The sequence below is a fragment of the Vulpes lagopus genome, chromosome 8 (genome assembly GCF_018345385.1).
Source record: "Vulpes lagopus strain Blue_001 chromosome 8, ASM1834538v1, whole genome shotgun sequence".
NCBI classification, from domain to species: Eukaryota; Metazoa; Chordata; class Mammalia; order Carnivora; family Canidae; genus Vulpes; species Vulpes lagopus.
In genome coordinates, this window is record NC_054831.1 from 128,724,026 (window position 1) to 128,742,683 (window position 18,658).

Consider the following 18,658-nt stretch of genomic DNA (forward strand, 5'->3'; position numbering starts at 1 on the left):
ACAGGGTTACTTACAAATCAGTTGGCTCTCTTTGGAGACTGTTTTTAAGCTTTGCTGTAACCGGTCTGGACTAGCCCTTGCTCTAGGGTTAGCTCAGCTTACAGCTAAGGCATGACATCTACAGTCTTTACTGAATGTTCTAGGTTTTCAGTGACTTCTTACCACTCTGGCTGGTCACAACACAAATGCCTCCTGTCCTGTGTGAGCTCTGCAGATTGTTCATCTTGCAACTTTCTAGTTTCTCTTTGCCCAGGATCATGGAGCTTTACCCTGGTACTCAGCAATGACTCCAGAAGGCCGGACACAGATTTCTGGAGCTCTTTTTTGGGCACAGCTTCCTCCTTTCTAGAACTTCTCCACACAGCTTCTAGCTGGATGCCTGAACCTCAGTCTCCCAATCCTCAAATCAACAATATTACTATAATCTGCTTTGGATCCCTCTCCCAGAACCTTGGTCTGGATTATGACTTCATGCAGAAAACCAGGACAATCAAGGGATTCCCTCACTTTTTCTCTTCTCTTAGGGATCACATCCTTCCATACCTATTTTTAATTGTTGGAAAACAGTTGTTTCCTATATCTTGATCAGCTTTCTAGCTGTTTGGGGTGGGTAGGTAACTTTAACCTTTGTTGGTCTATCACAGCCAGAAGGAGGAGTCAGGAATTAATATAAAGAAAAGCTCTCTAATGGCTTTTTTAAAATAAAGATTTTATTTATTTATTCATGAGAGACACACAGAGAGAGGCAGAGACATAGAGGGAGAAGCAGGCTCCCTGCATGGAGCCTGATGCAGGACTCAATCCCGGGACCCCAGGATCACGACCTGAGCCAAAGGCATATGCTCAACCACCGAGCCACCCAGGTGCCCCCTCTAATGGCTCTTTATTTTTTTAATTAATTAATTTTTTTATTATTTATTATTTTTTTAATAATAAATTTATTTTTTATTGGTGTTCAACTTGCCAACATACAGAATAACACCCAGTGCTCATCCTGTCAAGTGCCCCCCTCAGTGCCCATCACCCATTCACCCCCACCCCCCGCCCTCCTCCCCTTCCACCACCCCTAGTTCATTTCCCAGAGTTAGGAGTCTTTATGTTCTGTCTCCCTTTCTGATATTTCCTGCTAATGGCTCTTTAAATGCTACCTCTCTCTCATGAAGTTCTTAACTTCTGTGTTTTATGCCATCACACTCTGCCTTGATTTGTAATCACATACATATGTGACTCAGTGGACTATAGGGGCCTTGAAGGTGAGCACAGAGTCTTTCTTAGTGGCTTCTCTGAGTCTAGTACATGATAGGCCCTTGGGAAGTGAGGCCGAGTTTCCTCATGTGGCAGTGAACTGACGTGACCCCGATGAAGTAATGGGTATCCCAAGCTGAAACCCAGGAGGACCGGCTCTCTCCCTTGTGTGATCAGCAGTAGGCAGACTCCCAGGTAGAATCACGAGGGTGCACAATTCTCCCTTATTAGGCAGGAGACCAAGCGATTGGTTAAAAGAATCTGAGCCTGTACAGACTTGTCAAATACATCATCCTGACATTAGAGCTCACAAAGCCTTAGATCTTGGCATAATGGAAGGGTTTGACCAGAGGTGTCCTGACAGTGTCACATGATCCCCCAGAGTGAGGCCAGACCATTCCCCAAAGGGCAAGTCCTAGAGTGTCCAGGAACTCTGTTGCTGCTCTTGCCCACTTTCCCTGGAAATGGAGCAAAGATGGGGAGTGACAAGGTTCGAGTTCTTGCCCTAGCTATATGACCTTAATCAGCTGACTCAATTTCCCCACCTGCAAATGAAGCTTCAGACAAGTTGGTCTCTCAGGCCTTTTCCTGCTCTAAAGAGCTAGTTCTGGCAACGGATGGCTTGATGGTCCTGAAAGTCTGTGATTGCCTTAGCTGGTGAGTCTAGGTTTATAATTGATGGCATTGGGACGTCGGCTTTTTGTGGCTCTGTGATTAGAACAATCCATAGCTCTTGAATGATCCACTAACCTTCTATAGTTCTGACGCCACAGTCAGTGACAATTCTGGGACACTGTTGTGTGGCTCTGTGACCCTGAAGCATTCACCTCATTGAGCTCCATCAGCAGTGATGCTGGTGTGCCTGGCACCCAGCTTTCTATCTGCTCAAGGACTCAAACCTGCTCCTCCTTCATTGCTCCGAGGGTCATTAATCCGAGTGATTCACTTGCGGGAGCCAGTGAGAAACAGAGGTACAGCGAATGCCAGTCTGGTCGCCTTCAGCCTGAAAGGGCTTAATTGTTTGCCTGCCTGAGAGAGCCGTTGTGCTCAGCTGTCTGGTGAGGGCCTGGCTGGGCCAAGTTCAGCTGGGTTGGCGCGAGGGTGCTGGGCAACACTGCATTGTGCCCATGCTGGAGGGGTGTTTTGCCCTCCCCGCCCATTATAGAGGATGAGAATGTGCACTACCCGGAGGGATGAGCCAAGGACAGACAGGGGCCCATTGCTGGTTCTGCCCCAGGTTCCTGGGGCCACCACCGGCTGGGCTTGTGCCTGTTTTGCCAACCCTGGGTGGTGGCCCTGGTTTGCCTGGTTTCTGGCCTGACCCTACCTGAGAGTCTACCATGCAGCTCTCTGAGGTCCTCCGGGCCTGGTTGTGCTGTGTAGCTGGGGCCTCTGGGCATGTCCCCTGGAATGGCTTGTTTCTATTTCATCTCCCCATAAATGAGGACCCAGGTGCTTCTCCCTGACCTGTTGGCCTGTGGACCTGAGACAAACCTCTGGCAATCCCATAATCCTGTCCCTGGCCTGTGACTGCCTATGGTCGGATCCTGATCCATCAGGACAGGCCAGAGGAAAAGGGACCCCCACTCTGTCACCTGTTCCTGTGTGACAACTCACATCCCCCCTCTGAGCTGTGGGCTCAGCAACTTATAAAATGGAAGTGAGGGACTTCCCTCCCTGGGACTGTGGGGAGAAATCCATGAGAACCTGGGTGCAACTTGGGAATTCCTGTGCGGACAATAGGGTTGGTTCTCCAGGAACACATGTGAGCCCATCTCCTACACCACATCACAGAGGGGGTCCCCTGCCCCCAGGGACAATGTCTGGTACGCACCTGGGTCTGCCTCACCTGGCAGGAATTGGAGACTCTCCTTCTGACAGGGGAGGATGTAGTCAAGAGAAATACATTCATTCACTCATTCATTCATTCATTCACTCAACATTCATTAGTTCATTTGTTCATTCATTCATACATTGCCAGTCACTGTGTTTGCCACTGGTTTTTGTCTTGGCAATTTGACCTCGAGAACGATTTCGTTACACTCCAGACTTGAAGTGGCGAGGGGTGGGGAGGTGGGAGTGGTCACAGCAGCCCAGCCCTCCCCGGGGAAACTGTTCCAGGCAGCACTTGAGCATGTTGGAGTCAGGCACCTATGGGTCTTTGCCATTACCCTCCTGGCTGAGTGGCCTTGGGCGCCCTACTTAGCCTCTCAGAGTCTCCAGCGGCTCAGCTGTAAAATGGCAGAATGTAATGGCGATCCCCCTGCCAGGATTGCTGTGAGGCCTGAATGTAATCAGGTGTAGTCCTGAGTGGCCAAGGATGGGCTCCAGAAACAGGGTGGAGGTTAAGGTCACAGGAATCAGGTGACCAGCTTGAATTTCAGCTCTGCCACTGGTGGGCCAAGGGCCCTTCGGCAAGCCACTTGGCTTTCCCACCTCAGTTTTCTCTGTCTCTTCTGTCAAATGGGACTCATAGGGATATTATGAGGCTTGAATTTCCTAAAAGGAAGATCACGTAGCACAAGGCCTGGCATGTGGAAGGCCTCGGTCGATTGCAGCCAGTAGTATTATTAAATATTCCTCAGGATACCTGAGGACTTCATTCAGGAACTTCTCAGGGAAGCATGTGCCCCTGGGTGGCCTTGGAGAAAGACTCTGGCCACATGGCAAACAGGGATTTGTCTTGGAGCTTGGGATTTCTTTATATGGAACGAGTGTCCCACACCTGTCTCCCAGTTGGCCCCACTGGAATTTCTAGATTCCTAAGTTACCGGTGAAGGAGACACCCCTCCTTGCCCCTTGAGTTTCCAGGAAGGGTTTGGTCTCTGTTTTGGTGCCGTGTTGTGGGGTTTCCATGGGGAAACTGAGCTTGAAGATTGAATTGATCTCAGCTGCAACACCCCTGGTACCAAAGCCGGCTCACCTTCCGGTTTGGGAGGGAGGAGGAGGAGGAGGGCGCAGCCAGTGCTGGGCCTCGATCAAAAACTTGTAACGGATCAGTGCTGCTGGGCTTCACATGAGCAAGGGGACAGCCCCATCCAGGAGCCTGCCCATCTGGGTGCTTAGCCTTCCTGGCTCTGACACCAGCATTCTCTTCCAGTCTGTTCCAGTTCCCTATGTCTTGAGCTGCTGAGTGGTTCAAGAGTGAATATGAGCCTGGTACCCCTGCTCCAAAGGCATGCGTTCATTCACTTATTCATTCCAGATCTCACTGAGATTCCTGTACTGGCATTTGGGGAAACAGTGGTGGGCTTGCCCTCATGCATCCCATGGTTGGGAGGACCTGGCCAAATTATAACCCAACTGAAACAACCGTGTTACGACAACTTAAAAAAAAATGTATTTAAGTAATCTCTACACCCAGTATAGGGCTTGAACCTACGACCCCGTGATGAAGAGTCCATGCTCTTCCGACTGAGCCTGCCAGGTGCCCCACGACAACCCTTTTGTGTGTTTGTGGCATAACTCCCTTAATAACATGACAAAAATAAAGAAACTTCTCAGGAAATGTAATACACACATGCACATGAAATTTTGCCTATGATTTTAGGATGTTTACGGATTCCCCAGACATCTCTTCGAGAACCTCCGATCAAGAGTTCCTCAATCATGGGAAAATTGCTGAGAGAGCCGCGCCCGGAGGCCAGAGAGGTGCAGAGTTAAGGAATGCTCCTTGGTCTAGGAATTGGGGAAAGACTCCCTGGAGGAAGTCCTACTTACTACTCACGCAACAAGCACTTCCTGAGCGCCTCCATGAGTGAAATGCCATCCACTTGTGATGGCCACCAAAGGAAAAGGCAAGGTCCTTCCCGTCCTGGAACTTACGGTCTAGTGGAGAGAGATAAAAAAATAAATAGATAAACAAACAAACAAATTGAGGAACGCAGAGATGTCTGGGGGTGACAAGGAGCCCACGTTAGGGGCAGTGCCAGGCAGAGAGAACAGTTAATAGAAAGGTCCTGAGATGACCACGAAACTATAGGGCGGGAAGACTGTGTGAAAGAAAGCTAGTGTGGCTGGAGCTTAGCGAGTGGTGGGAGATGGGTGAGGTTGCTCACCCATCATACAGGCCTTGCAGTCTAGGGCAGGGAGTAGGATTTTGCTGTCAGGGTAATGGGAAACCCTGTTTCTCCTTAAATTCAGCATTTTAAATTTGTATAAATGAAAGCAGTGCGCACATTTCTTTTCACAGCTGCCTTTTTCTCGTCCCACGATGTTTGCTAGCTGTTAAATCAATTTACCTTCAACTGCTATGTAGGGTTATATGGTGTACATACTTACCCATTCTCACAGTGCTGGGCATCTAGGCTATATCTCGTTTTAGGATTACAACTGAATCCGAAATGGAAGATCAGTGGGTTGAAGGGTGCGCACCTTTGCACCCTTATAGGAAGTTGCCAGATGGCTCCCTAAAGTTCGTGTAATAATTTATATTCCAAAAAATAAAAATAAAAAAATAATTTATATTCCCACTAGCAGCGTCTGGAAGTTCCCATTTCTTTATATCCTTGCCAGTAGTGGATAGGGTCAGCCTTTTAAGGTTTTGACAATGTTTTGGGTGTAAAATGGTAACTCGCTTTAATTTGCATTTCCATGATTACTAGCGAGTGAAACGTGTAATTTTGTATTTATTGGCTCTTGGGAGTTTCGTCTCTTGTGAATTGTCTGTTCACATCCCTTGTCATTTTCCCACAAGGATGCCTCTTTCTAATTGATTGATGGAAGATGTTTGTATATTCAAGTTACTAATCCATTGTCTTTGACAAATGTTGCAAAGCTCTTCTCCCACGCTGTTTACGGAAGGGTTTTTTAAGGAGAGGAGTGACATGTTCTGATTTACATTTTTAAAGATCACCCTAGCTACTGTGTGAAGAACAGATGGGGATGGTGGGCATGAGTGAAAGTGGGTAAACCGGTTAGAAGGTCATTACAGTGGTCCAAGGACGAATGATGGCGGCCTAGACTAAAGTGGTAGGAGGGGAAATAGAGAAAGATGGACAGTCCCAGAGTACATTTTGGAGGTAGAGCTCACAGAAACTGCTGATAGATTTGATGTGGGGCAAGAAGAAAAGATAGGAATCAGGATGACTCTTAGGTTTTTGGCCTGAGCAACTGGGTGGATGGTGGTGCCATTGACTGAGATGGAGAAACAGGTTTAGGCTGAGAGATGGGGAATAAACATTTCTGTTTTCTTTCTTTCTTTTCTTTTTTCTTTTTGGTTCATTTCTGTTTTCAACATGTGAAGCTTGAGACAGCCTGTGGACATCCAAGAGATTAAATCAAATAGGCAGTTGGATCCGTGAGTCTGAGTTCAGGGAAAACAGCCAGGGCTTGGGATAGACATTTGGGAGTCATCAGCACATGAATGGAATTTAAAGCCACAGAGACTGGATAAGATGGAAAAGACAAGAGGCTCCCAGGTGAGCCTCAGCACCTGACAACATTTAGAAGTTGAGTAGAGGTGGAGAATCCATAAAGAACGCCCTAGAATGTAAACTCCACAGAGTAGAGCTTTGTTCTGTTGACTGGCTAGTGTCTAGCCCAGGACTTAGCAAGTAGCAGGCTTCTAGTAAATATTTGTGGAAGGAACACGTAACAGAATAAATGAATGCATGAATGAAGAGATTGAGAAGGAGTGGCCAATGAGATAAGGAGAACAAGCAGCCGTGGAAGCCAAGAGAAGGAGAAAGATTTCAAGAAGACAGGAACGGTTAGTTGTGTTAAGTGTCCAGAAGTTGCAAGAAAGCTGGTCAGAGAACTGACCATTGGATTTGGTGACACAGAAGTCACTGGTGACCTTGACAAGAGTAGTCAAGGCTCGAAAGGGGCGGAGTTTGTCAGGTTGTGTGAGGTAGGGGGCAGGGTGGGAGTGGGGAGGGAAAGGATGCTCTAGGCAGTGGGAATGGCATGTGACAACGCCAGAGGACAAGGGGGGCTGGTTCCCAACACTGCAGGTTGGTCCAGCTGCGGGGAGGGGGAGAGAGTGGCCAGAGAGATGCGGCTGGGGCCGCTGGGAAGCCAGGCTGAGAGGCTGCAGGCAGCCCAGGGGTGTTGAACATGGCTAGCTGGTTAGGGGCGTAAGTGTCCATGTGTTATTCAAGATTCAAGGGAGAATTCCAATTCTAGTTGACTTTTTTCCTCTTGTAACTGAAAAGTCCAGGGATGGATCGTGGCTTTAGGTCCAAGACTTGGGCTGTCTTCACTCTTAATTCTCCTTCTGTCTGTGTTGCCCTCCTTGTCAGGCAGGCCATTGTCTCAGACGCGCAAGATCTGGGTGTCTGTCCATCCGGTGCTCTTCTCTGATTGGCCAGGCCTGGGTCATAGACCCATCCCTGGAGCCGGTGGGAGGATGGATCTACCAGACGTAATCTCCCACTGGAAACTCAAAGCGCCCACACCGGACCAGGGTGTGTGTGTGTGTGTGTGTGTTGGGGGGTGGTGGTGGGAATGCCAGACAAGCCAACTCATAGAATTTAATGATTACCAAGCCCTGAAAGGGCATAGATTTGTAGAATATCAGAATATTAAAAAAAAAAATAGGGAGTGTGTGTGTGTGTGTGTGTGAGATTCTTTCGGGAATTCCTACAGAGATTCCCTAGTACAAGTAGAACATGAGCCACAAATGTAACTAAATCTTGTAGTACCTACATTAAAAACAAAAAGACAAAAAAAAAAAAAAAAAAAGAGAGAGAGAAACAGGTGAAATTAATTTTGATAATGCATTTTATTTTTTAAAGATTTTATTTATTTATTCATGAGAGATACACAGAGAGAGGCAGAGACACAGGCAGAGGGAGAAGCAGGCTCCATGCAGGGAGCCCGATGCAGGACTCGATTCTGGGAAGTCTGGGATCACGACCTGAGCCAAAGGCAGACGCTCAACCACTGAGCCACCCAGACGTCCCTACATCCCTTTTTCATATTAAGTCTTCAAAGTCTGTATTTTATACGTACAGAACATCTTAGTCCAAAATCTAAATTTTCCCCAGGAATACTTGATCTGTGTTTAGATTTTATCAAATTTACAATGGAAGAAACTAGGTTCCCATACCAACGTTGTTCCAAATGTATTTGAGAATTCTCCGATGACTTAGGACTTGTATGTTCATTTTAAAATTCAGATTAGGGGGGAATCCCTGGGTGGTTCAGCGGTTTAGTGCCACCCTCAGCCCAAGGTGTGATCCTGGAGTCCCGAAATCGAGTCCCACATCGGGCTCCCTGCATGGAGCCTGCTTCTCCCTCTGCCTGTGTCTCTGCCTCTCTCTCTCATGAATAAATAAATAAAATCTTAAAAAATTAAAATTCAGATTAATTAAAATTAATAAATACAATTTCAAATGCAGTTCCCTAAGTCCCACCAGCCACCTTTCAAGCAAGGGGTGACCATGTTGAATGGTCCAATGTGCTTGCCAGGTGGAGGTGGAAGTGACGTCCAGGGGAGGGGAGTGGCCCTGCAAGGGTCCTGAACCGAGCAGGAGCAGACCCTAGGTCTTCTGATCCTGTCAGGGGCTTTCCACTCCACCCCACACCTGCCCTGTTCTGCGCAGGTCAGTGAGCACGGACCAGGGAAGCAGCATGAAGGTAGTGGGAGTCCAACTTTTGCTGAGGCTCCAATTCTTGCTCAGACTGTAAGAAGTGCTCCTTTATTTTATGCTAATCTTGTCTGTAACCATCCCTGCCCCTGGATGATAAATGTGTTTGGAATGAGTGCATAAACACATCAGCAAAATGGAACACCTCCGTGTTCTAAGCGCTGCACCCAGCCCTGGGACATGGAGATGAGGCTGGCCCAGCCCCTGCACTTGAGGGGCTCACCACCTGGCCGAAGGGGGACAGGCTGGTAAATGCACCATTTAGGGTGCACACAGGATGGTGTGGGGCAAGCGCTTCTGGGAATGAGCAGATAGCAGGCCTCGTGGATGGGAACCACCAGCAAACAGCCTCTGGGGCTGGTTGAGTCCTTGGGAAAATCCACGGGGAGCCCACACCTGGCACTGCTGGGTGTTGGGCCTTGGCCTGTGGGCGTGGGGGTGTTTGGGTGACAGCCCAAAGGCTAGGAGGGGTTGTTTTGGTTGTTGATGTTTGGAACAGAGAGGGGCTATTGTTAGGTGAAGTCTCAGCTCGTTGGTGTGTGGGGTTGGCCTGGGACCATGGGGTGGGTCCTGGCTGGGGTGTCTGCCATCAGCTAACATCGCTTTGTTGATGAGAACATCTCTTCACTGGGCACCCACAGCGTCCTCCTCTCCTCTCACCATTGTGTGCGGGCTCTCTCTCTCTCTCTCTCTCTCTCTTTCTCACACACACATGCACGCATATGCGATTGCTACATAATTTAACTTAGGGAGCCCAGGGCACTACAAAAACTCAAGGTCCCTTGTTCCAAAATTAAGAATTTCAAGATGGGGGCGTGAAAGCAGGGTGTTGACCCAGCGCGTGGCCCTGTACGACTGCCCAGGTCCTGGGTCCCAAGTCCCGAGTGTGGGAAGCCAACCCTCCACACGTGCAACACACACGAGGTCTCCGCGGGGTGCTGGACCTGTGCCTTCCCTCAGGGGAGCCCAGCAACTAGTGCCAAGTGCTTTAGAGATTCGTTATCTCGTGTGACCTGCCCACGTCCGGATGTAAGCGACGACTATTAGGCCCACTTTACATATCGGAACCTGGAGGTGCCCAGGATGACCTGGCACCTGCACCCCAAACTTGGCTGAGTCGGAAGCTCGGACTTGTTCCTCTGCTTGCCTACCTCTCCTGCCCAGAGGAGTAAGCCTCCTATCTTTGGGTCCTTTCTGATTTTTTTCTAATGTTCTTTTCTTCTGAAGTTTTAGATGGTGAACCTGATAGAGAATCACCAGATTCCTGGAGCCATGTGGGGCTGGTCACTGTTCCTGTCAGTGAGTCCCCACCCTGAGGACCTGTGGGGTCCCCACCTGGCCCAAATCACCAAGGATTCTCTGGGGTGGGGGGCGGATCTGAGTCGCCTCCTGTGCTTGTTTCCTTTTCTCCGCCCCCACGTGGACTCAAGAGCTGCCTATTTTCCTGTAACTGCTTCTCAAGGTGTCGCTCACCTGAGAGGCACAGGCTTTTACTGGGATCTGGGCTCCTGGGGAGGATTGCATCACAGAACAGCAAACAATGGGAAAGTGACACTAGATGCTTCTCCCCTTCATCATCTCCGGGCCCCCCTGCCTCCCAGGGCTCCTTCTTGATCAAGGCTTCGCTGGAGCCTCCTTCCACGGTAAGTACCTCCTTGCTTCTCTCCCGTTCCTCCCTGCTACGCAGGCCATCTCTCCTCCATCTTTCCAAGGATATCCCATTCTTTCTTTTTTTTTTTTAATTTTTAAAATTAATTTATTTTTAAATATTTATTTATTTATTCATGAGACACAGAGAGGGAGAGGCAGAGACACAGGCAGAGGGAGAAGCATGCTCCCTGCGGGAGTCCAATGTGGGACTCAGTCCCAGGACTCCAGGATCACGACCCGAGCTGAAGGCAGGTGCTCAACCACTGAGCTGCAGGTGGCCCATGTCCCATTCATTCATTCATTCATTCATTCCTCATAGAGCATCGAGTATGCATCAGGTACCGTGTTTGGTGCTGGAGATAGAGGGAAGAAGCCTCTGCCTTGATGGGCTCCCAGGCTGGTGGGAAGATGGACCTGAAATGCCTGACGCAGACACACAGATTGGCTTCTGAGTTTTGATTGTGACAGAAGCTATGAAGGCAAGGGATGGAAAAGTAGAACCAGATGGGGGAAGAGCCGTCTTAGATTGTGTGACGTTCAGGCCAAGACCTGAAAGAGGAGCGGGGGCCAGCATGGGAAGGAAGAGATGGGAGTGGGTCCTGAACATGGGGCACAACTGGGGGGGTATGTGCAGGGTAGAAGGGATCCAGGGTGCCTGGGCTGCAGGCAGCAAGGGGGACAGCAGAGGAGATGAAGTCAGGGAGCAGGTGGGGTCAGATGGTGCAGGGCTCTGTGGCCAGGGAAGGGGCTGGGCTGTGATTCAAGAAAGATTTGTCTAGCTGTTGGGCGGAGAACAGACTGGAGGCTCAAAAGAGCGAGTGGAAGTGGGGGACAATGGCCAACAACTTTGGGGTTCGCATGCTGGATGAGAATGGCCGGGTGTGGAACGCTGATGATGGGGGTGGAAGAGGCGGGCAGATTTGACATTTCTTTCAGTGGGAGAACTGGATCGTGCTGGAATCATGTTTGGTGATGGAAGATGGTTCCCACATTTCTGGAATATCTCCGCCCGTCCACAGCCTCACGGACCCTCCTCACTTCGCCTTCAGACGTAGCAATGATGCGTGACAGCAGCCACCCAGGGCACTCGGTACAAAACTGTGTTCCTGAGGGTTTGAGGTGGACAAGAAAGGCTGGTGGACCCCTTGGATGGTGTTATAGACGCAGTCAAGCACCATGTGGAAGGGTTAAGTGGGGTGACCTGTGAGAACCCTATTTTCTTCCTTTTCACTGAAGTAGCACACAAAAAAGTAAAAAGATTGATGATGTCACGTGCTGTTGGCAAGGACTTGGAGAAAGAGATATCTTGAATAGTGGGAAAACCACACCAGGCAAATCTTATTTTTGGAGAATACTTTGGGGTTATGTATTTAACATTTAAACTATGCATAACCATAGACTCGGCTTCTTAGGATCCCCCCCTAAGGAATGAGTATGTACCTGCATGCGTGCAAGCGTGGACTGGGATCTTCACTGCACCGGTGTTCGCATTAGTCAGAAACTGTAAACCAACACCCCAGATAGTCACCAGTTGTGGGTAGATGGGCAAACTGTGGTCCATCCATACTGTAGACACCATGTGGCTGTTACAAGGGTCGAGGTAGCTCTCTTACCGAAAGCTCTCCCAGGCCACCGGGTAAGTGAAAGAACAAGTTACATATCAGTATGGTACACATGTTAGGAGACCAATGATGAGAAAAAAGGAAAAAAATATCTAAAGAATGTTGCTTATTTCTAAATGTGCATACGTGTCCGTGCAAAATGCACAAAGGACTCAGAGCAGTGACATTAACCCGCTCACAGAGGTCACCGCTGGGAGGGGATGGGCCCTGGGGTGGGAGTTAAAGATGACGCTGGCCTTCAGCGTTTTGGTTCACTACTTCACAGGAGTCTATTTTCGGGCATTACTGGTGTAATTAAAAAGCTCAAACTAAAACACATATTCATGGCAAACCCTCTGAAAAGCAGCTATGCGAAATGAAGGAGGGAAAACTACCCATAATCTTACATCCCGAAGGTAACCATTATTAAGGTCTTTGCTTCCAAATCTTTCCTGTACTTTCCCATGCTTTAAAACTACGACTCTATTATTAAACACGCTATTTTATGACCTGTGTTTTTTTTTTCACACTTCGTGTCTTTCCGTGTCATTAAATATTCTCTCAAGCCAAGTTTTTTTTTTTTTTTAATGCGTTATTTTTTTGCTGCTGGGTTTTACCATTTCGTATTAAATCCTCTATGGTTGACACATAGCACATTTCTAATTTTTCTTTATTATATACAAAATCTTAAATCCCTCTTTATACAGTTGTCTGGTTGTTTATTTAGGAGAATTTTGTTAGGAAACTATATTGGTTAAGGTGATTTGGAAGCTCTTTTTTTTTTTTTTTAAAGTAAGTTTTCTGCCCAACATGGGGCTCAAACTCACAACCCTGAGATCCAGAGTCACATGCTCTACCGGCTGGACCAGCCAGGCGCCCCTGGAAGCTCTTGGTGTGCAGTGCCCAGTTGCCTTCCACGAAAGGGAAGCCGTTGCAGGTCACAAAGGACAGTATGTACCTGACAGTCCCCTTTGCCTCAAGATTTTTCAAGAGGAGCTTCTTGTCCAAAGGGAGAAATAGCTCCCAGGAGAATCAGGGGTGTCTTCCTCATAGGAAACCTTCAGAGAGGGAAGACATGGAAGCCTGTCCAGGTTGGTAGAGCTGCCCAGGTGACCCCTGAAGTCCCTCCCAGAGTTGATTTGAGGTTCCATTGACAAGAAGAATACCATGGAAACTGTGTCAAGGTTAACTTCGGCACCTGGCTGGGAGTGCCAAGGCCGCTGGGTGGATCTCCGAAGACTCTGCCCTCGGAGGGCCCAGGTCAGAAGTCAAGTTCCCTCTGGGCCCACAAAGGCAGAGTCTCTCCAGGTGTAGCCACCATACAAAGTGTGTACGCCTCCCCAAACAGGGTGCTGGGTGTTGTTAAGAGGTAAGGACGGAGTCATGTGATAGAAGGGCTCTGCTGGGTCCAAGAGGTGACCAGTAGCACCGCCCCTCCCCCGGGGTTTGTCTGAGGCTGGAGAGCTGTGGGGTCTGCACTTGGATGCCAGGACTGGCTTGGGGGCAGCTTTTCTAGCAAATCCTCGACTGTCCATCCTTAGTACAAGCTCCCCATCTATCCATCTCCAGTCCAGTGCACTGAACGTATTGATAACCGTAAGCATTCACATGATCGTTTTGCAGCATATACAGATTCAAATCATTATGTTGTACACCCGAAACTTGATATAATGATATATATCAATTATCATGTCAATTACCTCAATAATAATAATAATAATAGTAATAACCAACCTGAGGGGTGCCTGGGTGGTTCAATCAGTTGAGCATCCAACTCTTGATTTCAGCTCAGGTCATGATCTCAGGTTGTGAGATCCAGCCCTGCGTTGGGCTCCATGCTGGGCGTGGATCCTGCTTGAGATTCTCTCTCTCCCTCTGCCCTTCCCCTGCTCACATTTTCTCTCTCTAAAAAGCAAAAAGCAAAAAACAAAAAACCCAAACCATCCCCACATGATTCAGCGATGCATCCAGAACAGCCATCACCCCTGTGCTTTTCCTCTGCTGGTCCCTGCTTGGTGTTCTGCAAATGCGGAGTGTATTCCTAAATGCCACGAAGTCACAGTATCACTTTGCAGTCACCCTGAGCTACAGAGATCTCTCAAATATATCCCCTTTCCCTCTGTACCCGCTACATCACCCCTGCCATGCCCTCACCATCACCGTAAGGACAAAGACTCACATAGAGCTTATCATGGGCGAAGCATCGTTTTTAAGCACTATAGCATTTGTGTTTTCACTTAATACTCAGAAGACCCAAGAGAGGTAACAGGCTCACGGCGGATCTCCACTGTCCTTTTGAGTCCTCACGTGTGCCCGAGGATGGGTGCCTGGGTGTGGTAGTTGCATTTCCTTTTTTTTTTTTTTTTATTTTCCAAGATTTTATCTATTTATTCATGAGAGAAACAGAGAGAGAGGCAGAGTCACAGGTAGAGGGAGAAGCAGGCTCCCTGCGGGGAGCCGGATACGGGACTCAATCCCAGGACCCCGGGGTTGCGACTTGAGCCGAAGGCAGATGCTCAACTGCTGAGCCATCCAGGCGCCCCATTGCATTTCCTTTTTGAAATTAAGAACATTTCAGGGGTACCTGGCTGGCTCAGTTGGTGAAGCATGTGACACTTGATCTCAGGGTTGTAGGTTTGAGCCCCACATTGTGTGTAGAGTTTGCTTAAAAATAAAATCTTAAAGGGACACCTGGGTTGGCTCAGCGGTTAAGCGTCTGTCTTCTGCTCAGGGCATGAACCTGGAGAACCGGGATTGAGTCCCACATCGTGCTCCTTCCCTCTGCCTGTGTCTCTGCCTCTCTCTCTCTCAATCTCTCTCTCTCTCTCTCTCTGTGTCTCTCATGAATAAATAAATAAAATATTTAAAAAATAATAAAATAAAATCTTAAAAATAAAAAAAGAAATTCACATTTCATCCACATAAAACCTACCTTGTATGTAAGATGTTAGTAATAATGATGATGATAATATTAATAAATTCACATACCCACACCCATCTTGGGAGAGCTGAGGTTACAAATTCCGGTGTGTCTGTCCCCACCTCTTCCTCTCCCTCCCATCTGGAGGCAATAACTACCCTGGATTTTGTTTTAATTATTCCTTTACCTTTTTTCTTTATAGTTTTCTCACAGTTGGAAGCAGTCTTGAACAATATATTGTCTAGCTTCTCATGCCTTTGAAATTTAGAGAAATCACCTCGGATGGCATTTTCCTATGGTATGTGTGTGTTTGTTGCATGTTTTGTTTATGACATTCACCCATGCCATTGAGTGCAGCCGTAATGCGCTCATTTTTTTGCTGCCGTAATGCACTGTGTTGTGTGAATAAACCACAAATCATCAATTCGTGCTCCTCTTTATGGACACAGGGTTGCTGCTGTCCACATTGATCACTTCTCCTGATGCACACGTGGAAGAGTGTCCAGATGAAGCACATGGGAAGAGAAATGCTGGGTAGTGAGCTGTGTGCATCTGAACTTGACCTGACGATGCCAAGTTGCTTTCCAGAATCGTTGTATGAATCTATGCTCCCACGAGCAGTGTATAAGAACCTGCATTGTTCCACAGCCCTGACGACACTTAGTGTTGTCAGATTTTTCCATTGTTGCCAATCTGGTGGGTGTAAGTTGGCATATTATGGAGGTTTTAGGCTTGCATTTCTCTCATTTCTGATGAGGTTGGGCATCTTTTCATGCTTATTGGCAATATTGCTTCCTTGCCTGTGCAATGCTTGGTTATGGTCTTTAGTCCTTTCTCTAGCATGCTGTTTTTTTTCTTATTGATTCTTTAGGACCTCTTTATATATCAGGATCCCAATCTTTTGTAAATTATATGCATTCCAAGTGTCATTTCCCAATTGGTGGCTTGTCTTTTCCCTTTCTAAGTGATGACTTTTTGTGAACAGGAGTTCTTATTTGTAACATAGGAGACTGTATTAAGGTTTTTCCTTATCATGTGTGCTTTTCATGTCTTTTTAAAGAAACTTCCCCCTCCCCTGGGGTCCTAGAGATCATCTCCTATATTCTCTTTCAAAAGTTTGCCTTGCACATTTAGGTCTTTTTGTCCACCCAAAATTGATTATGTAAAAATAAGGATCCAATTTCAGTTTTTTTTCCGTGTGGATAAGCAACCCTTTATTTATTGAATACTTCCTTGTCTGCCTTATTTTGCAGAACCAGCTCTTCTCTAGATCACATTTCTACTTATGCTCTTTCTGCTTGTAGACTCTCTAGTTGGATCCACTGGTCCATCCTGAGCCAAACCCACACAACTCCAATTACTAATGCTTGAAAATAAGTCTTAATGATTACTTTGTATTGTATATATTGATACCTGATAAGCTAAACTCTACTCCTTGTAATTCTTCAGGAATGTCTTAGCTCTTTTTGGCCTTTTTCTCTTCCTTATAAAGTATAGAAAGAGACTGTCACATGCCATGAGCACCTTGTTGGGATTTCATTTGGAACTCCACTGAGTGAAAATGGATTTATGCAAAAACTATATTTTATAGAGTTAATATTTATTCATATTTACCTGCATGGTTGTCTCTTTTCTTCTCATTGTTCTGTCTTGCATTTTGGACCTTTCATCTGGGATAATTTTCCTTCTTCCTAAGATACATTCTTTTTTTTTTTTTTAAGATTTTATTTATTTATCCATGGGAGAGAGAGAGAGAGAGAGCAGAGACATAGGCAGAGAGAGAAGCAGGCTCCCTGCAGGGAACCTGATGTGGGACTCAATCCAAGAACTCCAGGATCATGCCTTGAGCCAAAGGCAGATGCTCAACTGCTGAGACACTCAGGCATCCCTTAAGATATATTCTTTAAAAGTATCTTTGTGGGGCACCTCGTTGGCTCAGTTGGATAAGCATCTCACTCTTGATTTCTGCTCAGGTCATGATCTCAGGGTCATGGGATTGAGCTCTACATCAGGCTCCATGCTGGGTGTGGAGCCTGCCTGGGGATTCTCTTTCTCCGTCTCCCTCTGCCCACCTGCTGCTTTGTTTGCCCTCTAAAAAAATAAATTAATTTTAAAAAGTAAAAAATAAAAATGTCTTTGCCAAAGCTTTATTGGTGGTCAGCACACCCAATACTGGCTTGTTTGAAAATTTTATCCTTGTTCTTGAAAGACAGTTTTGCTGGGTATACAATTCTAGTTGATAACTATTTGCCCTTGGTCTCTTGCTTCAGTTGTTACAGGTGAAGTCAGCTGTCCACAAAGTCTTGTTTTTGTTTTTTGTTGGTAAATCTCTTTATCTCTGACTGTATTTTCTCTTTGACCATGCTCTCCTGCAGGTTCATTATGTTCTATATGGATGGATTTGAACTTTTAACTTGCTTTTTGAATTTGTGAAAATTCACAACTTTCATTAATTTTGAGAAATTCTTAGCCACTATCTTCTTGATTATTGCTTTTCTCTATTGCACTCATTTCCTGCAGCCACAAACTTGGCTCAAAACAACAAAAATTCATTCCTTCACAGTTCTAGGAGCCAAAATCCTTTAATCAGTATGTTTAGGCTGAAGTCAAGGTGTTAGCAAGGCCATGCTTCCTCTGGAGGCTTGAGAGAGGGAATCCACTCCTTGTCCCTTCCAGCTCCTGGTGGCTGCCAGTGCCCTTGGGATCATAGCAGTTGTACTCCAGGCTTCAACAGCAGCATCTTCAAACCTCTCTCTACTTTGTTTTCATATTGTCTTCTCTTCTGTGTGTTGTCAAATCTCCCCTGCCTCTCTCTTTGAAGGACAAATGTTATTGCATTTAGGGACCCTGGGTAATTCAGGCTAACTCCCCATCCTAGGACCTTTAACTTAATTATATCTGCAAAGACCCTTTTTTTTTTTTGCCATATATGGTAACAATCACAGGTTTCAGACATTAGGACATGGAAATCTTTGAGGGGGGGCATTTTTAGTCTACCAATGACATGTGTTACACCCTCTTCCTGGCCCCCATGTCTTAGTCTTTATTTCATAGTTTATCACATTGTCCCTCTGAGCTAGGTTCTAGGTAGTTTCCCCATATAGCTTCCATTTCCCTGGATGATCTTTTCAGCCCTGTGTAATCCACTATTTAAGCTGGACATTGATGCTTACAATTTCACTTAATATATTTTTCTTTCCCAGAAGTTCGTTTTGGTTCTTTTTCAAATCTCCATGGTAACTTTCATAATCTTATGCTCCTTGCTCAGTTTGATTCTCTTTAAAAAATTTTTTATTCTTTTTTTTAAAGATTTTATTTATAAAAAAAAAAAAGATTTTATTTATTTAAAAATAAATAAATTTTCTCTCTTCATGAGAGATAGGGAGAGAGAGGGAGAGAGGCAGAGACACAAGCAGAGGGAGAAGCAGGCTACATGCAGGGAGCCCGACATGAGACTCGATCCCAGATCTCCAGGATCAGGCCCTGGGCTGAAGGCAGCACTAAACTGTTGAGCCACCCAGGCTGCCCTAAAATTTTTTTAAAGGTTTATTTATTTGAGAGAGAGAAAGAGAGAGAGCGAGCAAGTGAGAGAACGTGCATGTAGGAGTTGGGGGAGGGACAGAGGGAGAGAATCTTCAAGCAGACTCCTT